This window comes from Apium graveolens, chromosome 11 (assembly GCF_009905375.1).
Source record: "Apium graveolens cultivar Ventura chromosome 11, ASM990537v1, whole genome shotgun sequence".
Taxonomy (NCBI): domain Eukaryota; kingdom Viridiplantae; phylum Streptophyta; class Magnoliopsida; order Apiales; family Apiaceae; genus Apium; species Apium graveolens.
Genome location: NC_133657.1, coordinates 159,344,715 through 159,352,280, shown reverse-complemented (window position 1 = coordinate 159,352,280; position 7,566 = coordinate 159,344,715). Strand labels below are relative to the sequence as shown.

At 32.3% G+C, this 7,566-nt stretch overlaps 1 long non-coding RNA gene across 1 annotated transcript; it reads left to right on the top strand.

Moving 5' to 3' along the window:
- The first annotated feature begins 4,233 nt into the window (after positions 1 to 4,233).
- On the top strand, positions 4,234 to 6,367 carry LOC141698625 (uncharacterized). Its single transcript, XR_012565187.1, has 2 exons — positions 4,234 to 4,371; positions 5,747 to 6,367. It is a non-coding gene; the product is annotated as an uncharacterized LOC141698625 (long non-coding RNA).
- The last annotated feature ends 1,199 nt before the right edge of the window (positions 6,368 to 7,566 follow it).

Genomic DNA, 7,566 nt, shown 5'->3' with positions numbered 1-7,566 from the left:
ATTTTAATAATAAAGATGCGGAAGACGAATAAGATGTATTTATAACGATATAAAACCCTATTTTTTAACTTAAAAGTTATTCATTTTAGACCCATTAATCTAGTCAAACTTAAAATCTTAGTCTTTATCTAATTTTAATCCTTTTATTTATATTATTCTATTATTAATCTAATTCTAAAAATTACGGCATATTACATACTACCTTCCTTAAAAAGAATATGGTCTCCTATAGGCCAAATTGAAACTATAATCCATAGAAACGCATCATAGGGAATGTACTAGTCCCATAACTAACACACTCCGAAGGACAGCCTGCTCTTGATACCAACTGTAACAGTCTGCACTTTCGGACTATTAAATTTTAACTAAAACTAAAATATAAAATACAATTTACTAATCAAAAATCTGTTACAAAGTGACTATTACAAAAACGCAGCTAGTAGATCCAAAAGTCAATTTATTCCAATACTAAGTCCTCAAACTCCAGTGATATCCAACTTGAACTCTTAGATGAAACCTGAAATTTGTAAATAATGAGCTATGGAGCCCAGCAGGAAACAATCGATCAGGCCAAGCAACTTATACACATATAACAAAATAGGATAATCTATACGAAACAAACACTTTCGATACATATTTTTGTTCTTATTCATATTCGATACATACGATACACATAATACATAAAGAACAATAATTCAGAATCCACAATTCATGCAATGACCACTACAATCTGGTGATAATGGTCCTAAATTTTCAGAAAACTGTCACTACAATCCGATTACTACGGTTCTAAGTTCTTATTCGATATTTTCACAAATCATGTTACAAATCCGATGTATGTGTGTATGTGTATGTGTATGTATATGTGTGTATGTGTGTGTATATATGTATATATGTGTGTGCGCGCGTACGTATGTATATATGTATTAATTTATATATATTTATTTATTTATTTATTTATTTATTTATTTATTATATTTTTGTATTTATGTATGTATGTATGTATTAATATATGTATGCACATATTATTTATAAAATAATTAATATTTTTTAATAAATGAATGATAAGGTCCAATAAATATTATATAAATATCAATATAGGTGTGTAATCGTCATATTATTCAAATTTCTGAACCCTCCTGTTGTTGTATTATATATAATAGATAATAGATTATAGTACGTTGATAAAATCTTGATCCAGGTAAATAATTATGTTAATATTTTTGTGAAAATTATACACAGCGCATGCGTTTTGCGCACCACTGGGAAAGTTAGACGACTATGCAACATAGCGTCATCATATTGACACTTGATCACGAGATTGGCGAATATCATGGCGAGCTGAACTGGCTGACTTTCGCTGCAGCATTGGTTTCGTGCATTGGAACTGTTGCTTCGCTCATTCCAAAAAGGTTCAGGCCACCACACAGGGGACGGTGATTTAATTTCCTAGTTACACTTGTGTTGGTTGCATTTACAGGATGTGCTCTAGCTATTGAAGGTGATACAAGACCAGTGGGCAGTTTGATTTCTAATCTGTTGCTATATGTGACTAAGGCCAACTAGGAAACAAAGAAGCAAAGGTTCTTGTTAGGTGACAGGAGACTATGGGGAGTGCCAATTGCAGGATTCCGTATTCGAGACCGGGTGATAAGGGCTGCGTTAGTGAATGCAGAACATGCACACTTAGTTGATTCTCTCTATGAAGGTGGCAAGGATATGCGTCTTTCAGTGTCCAGAGGAGGAGCGGTGACAATTTCAAATATGTGGGAAGATAACGCCTAGTCTCTCAAGTTCTCATTTGAGCATTAAGAGTTCTTTGTGGTACAGACCAATCTCACCTTTTATATATCATGCAGAGCGTGTAGTTGCTGAATCATGTACTCTAATTACATTAGGTTCTCATTAGTAAGCAAACTTACTAGTTACTACCCTACACTTGTTTTGGTTAGTGTTTTTGATATGCGTTTAACAAGATTGCATTTAAGGTCTCTTCTTTTAAATCATACCGATCTTATGTGTATAGATTAACATGATTGTTACCTGTTATATTATATTTAAGCGAGTAGTTATGTTTTGATGTTGAAGGAGATTCTCATTTGCTAATTGAGTTATCCGTGTAGGTGACAAAGTTAGTTTCCTTAAGATTTGCTTGATTGGTTATTTTGATTTCTTGAAAGTCACCAGCTTGTGACCTCGTTTCCAAATTCATCTTGTATATGTAGTCTTTGGAGATTCACTTTGAAAGATACAATTAGTTAAAAACTAATGTTGTGTGAGAAATTATTTCTTTATCAAGTCTCATATATTTTCTCTTTTCCCCCATCATCCCGCCACTTCATTAAATATTAGTATATCGTTGAGATGGGAGTGGATCAATTAGCTTTCAAATGCAATTTGAATTGGTCATGAGATTGAGAAGAGAAAGAGGATCGAGATATCATGATATTGGTTCGCCAATTTTGAGCTTTAAATGATTTATTTTTAAAATATTTCAAAGAATACCAGTACTATTATCACATGAGTAGATGGAATAAATACTTAACATCATCAAGGAAACTAACCTGAGCACGTTTTCTGCTATGATACTTGAATCCTTGATGAGTTAAATCCAGATCTTACATGCCTCAAAATATTAAAACAAATTCGAATCAACTATTCTAATTACATTACGTTCATATTAGTTTGCAAACCTACTATTCTAGGTACTCCTGCTTTGGTTAGTATTGTTGATATGTAGTCGCTGATTGCAGCTAAGGTCTTTTCTTCTGGATCGTACTGATCTTATGCTTATAGAAAAACATGATTGTTATAATCTTTAGGCATGTAGTTACCTTTTGTGTTTTAATACGACTATATTTTATCTAAGAGAATCTCCAATAATGGGTTGTGAAGGTAATTATTAACTTTGTCAAATCATCATATATATTAATATTTTATTTTCACTTAATTTTATATCAACTTGGCAACATTCTATTCCAATAATTAGCAGCCTTTAATTATTGCCTATATCATCTCTTAAATTAAATTGTAATTGACTCGTAAAATAAAAAAGACATTATTGATATAAACTTTTTATATTTGTAGATGTATTTTAACCATTTTAGGATTTTGTATTTGTAGATGTATTTTAACCATTTTAGCAAGTTACCAAGTTTTGGCAACCTTGACAATCATACAACTCCAATAGGTCAATCAAGATTGTCATGACAAATAAGATTTGAGGTTAAAGATGCTCTAAATGCCAATTAAATTGCACCGGAAAATATGAACAGCCTACACCCTGCAATTTTCTGATAAAAAAATACTACCCAATTAGATAAAAAAAAACCCTACCATATACCACATGTCATATTTTAATTGGCGATATATTATAACACACTCACATGTATACACATCGATATCGACCAATAAAAACATTTTATACTCCCGCATCATTTTGTTAAAAAAAATTGATACCAGCATTACTCATTCTGGTAAAACAAAACAGTTGGGAAATTTATTAGTCGCTTGTACACGTTCACTGGTATAGCACACTGTTTGTATATACTATAATACCCCTAAAATCCAGTACAGTGTGAAACATTGAAATTGGAAAAAACAAAACCAAAAAATTGACACCTGATTTGAGTGCTTTATTGTTAGGTCAGGGGTAGTAGTGCATGTTTAGAGTAACGTCCAAGCTGGCGTGGACTGGGCCTAGCCCCGTCCGTTTGGTATTGCTGTTGCAGACAGTTACATCGACTTTTTGAAAAGCTGTCAGAAAGGTGTTTGGTAAATTTTAAAAACTGCTGTCTAGAAAAGCGCTTTTGGTCTAAAAGCTGCGGTTAGCAAAAACATGTCTCCCATGCTTTTGGAAAAAGCTGTTTTCAGTTTTGCAGGAATTAATTATCAATTTCACTATCAAACCTTCTCAAAAATATTATTTTTATATATTATATCTCAAAATATGCATAAATTAAAAAAAAACAAACAGTCATCTAATTTTCCTGACAGCACTTTTTTCACCAGCATTTTTTCTTACAGCACAATAATTTTCAACAGCACTCCCAGACAGAGCCTTATCTGTACTGAAGGGTCAGTTTAGTCATACTCAAAATGTCTATTTTATTCACCAAATTTTGTTGAGCATATTGATATATTCAACTGTGCAGAAGGGTCAATTTAGTCATTTGCTGTATAAATTGTGGCCAAGTCCACATTTTTTACTGGTTCATTATATAAGAGTCTAATATTTTCCTATGCTTGGTGAAGAAGAGAAAGGCAAATGCTACTGAACAAACAGCTATGAAGATGAAGTTGAGTAAATCAAGCGTTGCTTTGGCTCTTCTTACTCTGCTTCGTTATCTTCAGCTTCTACTCTCCAACACTGTAAGCTTTACATTTTTTTGTATTTATGTTATGTAATTAGTGTTATATCAAGTAGTAAACGATTATATGCTCGCATTGTTATGCATTTTTCACTTTAATCACTAGCAGATCTGTTTTTTGTTCAATAAAGTGCGATTATTAGATCAATCGCTTTAATTTCTTTTCATACGTCAATAGTATGCAGAAGTACCTGTAAATGATCTATTGTCTGTTGCTCGAGCAGATTTAATTAGTTTCCTCCACATTTTTTGTATACTGATTTTGTGTTATGTATTGTGTTCTTGTTGGATAATCGTAAGAAATTCGGAACATAGGCCTGTTTTATGTGAGAAATTTAACGTATTCCGCATATTAACTTCTTTTGGTCATGAGTAAAATCATTGGAGCAACTATGTGCTGGTTTATCTTTGAGAAAGAATGTACTCTAAATAATTTGTTTGGTTTTGATTTCTATTATTTGTGTCATATGTGATGCACAGAACTGGAAAATGACCAACAGTTTCTCGGTGTGAACAAATTATGATATTCTAATTACTGATGGAAAGCGAAAATGTACTTGCGTCATATGTATGAAATCTGTGCTGTGTTTGATACAGAAGATTATTAGATCATTTCTTTGCGTTGGTCACTTTTTTGTACAAGACAAATAATATGCGAAACTTTAATTACTTCTCTGCACATTTAATTGTCCCTGCAGAGAAGAGAAGTTTATACATGTTGTGTTTGTTGGATTATCCGTGTATAGTGTTGAACGTTAGCGGATTTATGAGATGAATTGCACGTATTTAAAATTTAACAGTGTTTCCCATAGTATTCGTTTAGCTATTAGTAGGTTAATTGGAGCAACTATAGGCTGGTTTATCTTTGAGGAAAAGTATACTCTTAATCATTTGTTTTGTTCTGAATTCTACTATTTGTTTGATATAGGAGTATGATATTTGGTAACTGAAAAATGACTGAGAGTTTCTTAATACAAATAGACTCATAATTCTTTAGTTAATGCTACGAACAGTGATAATGTACTTGCATTGTTCATATTTATTATCTGTTTTGTGTTTAATAGAGGAGATTATTAGATCGTTCCCCTGCATTGATCACTTTATTGTGTGACAAATAATATGTTTAAGCGAAAAATTATAGATAACTTGGAAAATGAATAGTTTTCGGAGGATGTTTATTTATAAAATTCTGTATTGATCCTTCTTATTTGACTTAGGGTTTTATATCGAAGCTGAGTTTGATATCGAATTCTAATAGTTTGATTAGTTCTGTTTTTAATCTTCTGTCTTAATTGTAGCTCTACTAGTTCGGGTGCAAGATTCATAAAAACGTGTTCATAATCAGAACTGATTAATTACCATTTATTTATTTTCAGGCTCTTGCTCTGGGAGTGAACAGATTTAGAAACTACTGGAATAAGATTAAAGGCAACTTGCCTTTGAATGTCCTCAATGTTTCTATGGCTTTTCTCTTTGTGGATCTTATTGTTCAGTAGTCCATGGCTTTATTCGCTGATTGCTACTGCTATGATAGGCGATATGCTTGGGTATCGTTTTCTGCAGCGTTTTGTCATCTATTAGGTGCTGTTTATTCCTACAGTGTGATCGGGAGCTGTCTACAGAGGTTCAATTTTGAAATTGCTCTCCTGTTGGTTGGACTTGCAGGAATCAGAATAATCTTTGGACTTGATACCAGATTGCCAGCATTCTTCCTTTGCCAGTTGCTGATACATGCGCCTAGGTTCTTCGACTTCTAGCTCTAAATTACTGATCAGCTCTGGTGCACCTCATATTACTCATTGCAGATACAATACTCATAATTTTGCTCTGTATCAGTGAAGTATTGATTGTTGTTCAAAACTGTTTTTCTTAGATATGCATGCAAAAAACTTAATCAGCGGATTTGAACTACTCTATTTGCTACGTAATGTACTTGTAATGTGTTAGACTTGTGGTTACTTGTTCGACTTATAATAATCTAGTCAGCTTGCTTCTTCTGTCCTGGGACTTTTAGCTTGGTAATCCATTTTGTTTTGTGGTGTTCTTTTACATGATTATTTCCAGAGAGAATTGCATTTTGCACCCTTAAATTTGGCTAAAACTCAATTTTGTATACCTATTTTCAGAAATAGCAGTTTGTATCCCCCTATTTTGAAATCTGATTCAATATGCTCCATTTTTAGTCCTAATTGGTGTCTCCTACAATATATTTCATCTTTTCACCTCATTTATAGATTATATATGTTGTTAAAGACAAGAATTTGGGCTAAAAAATTGACAAAATTTGGTAAAAAGGGTGCAAAATGGATCAAATTTCAAATAAAAAGGATGCAAACTATAATTTCTGAAAATAATTATATAAAATTGATTTTTGGCCAAACTTAAGGGTGAATAACGCAATTCTCTCTTATTTCTTCTGTCTTTCTCTGTCTATGTAGCATGTTCCGTTTCCTACAGGGAGAAGCACATGACAAAAACACGTTGGTAATACTATTAGAAGCCTGGTTTGCTTACTGTATTTTGCTAAACTAGTTTGATTACTGTTTAAATTGGGGGTTATTGATTGCGTTACATATCACATATGTCTTTGTTTAAAGACCGAGGCCCTTGTTCTATGCTCTTGTACTTCAGCTGGATAAAAGAGCTTGACAGTTGATAGTTGATAGTTGATGGCTGTATGTACTATGTTGTCACCGACATTATTATAGTGACGATAAAATGGACAGACTGTTCTCAGATAATCAAAACAGAACAAAGGGACTCGCAGAATCTAGGCGGGGAAGATTATTTAGAAAAAAAAATGTGTTGCGTAGTGTCAACCCAATTATCACAAATTCGTGCCACATAACGATAAATACAACTAATACAAATATCAGTAACAACAACAAATATTTAAATTAAATAAATGAGGGTGAAAGAACTCGAATTTAGAGATACGATGTGAACGTAAATTTTATTACAATTAAGGTAAAGTTTATAATGCATGTTTGAACTTATATAGAAAATCTATATAAACTAAATACCGAAAATACCTTAATTTATATAAAATAATATTAATAATATATATATATATATATATTCTAACATCCCCTCAAACTCATGATGTTGTAACTATGAACATTGAGAGTTTGTCAAATAAGAAACGAAATCACGAAATCGAGAGAGACTTCATAAAAATATCAGCAATCTGAAGCGG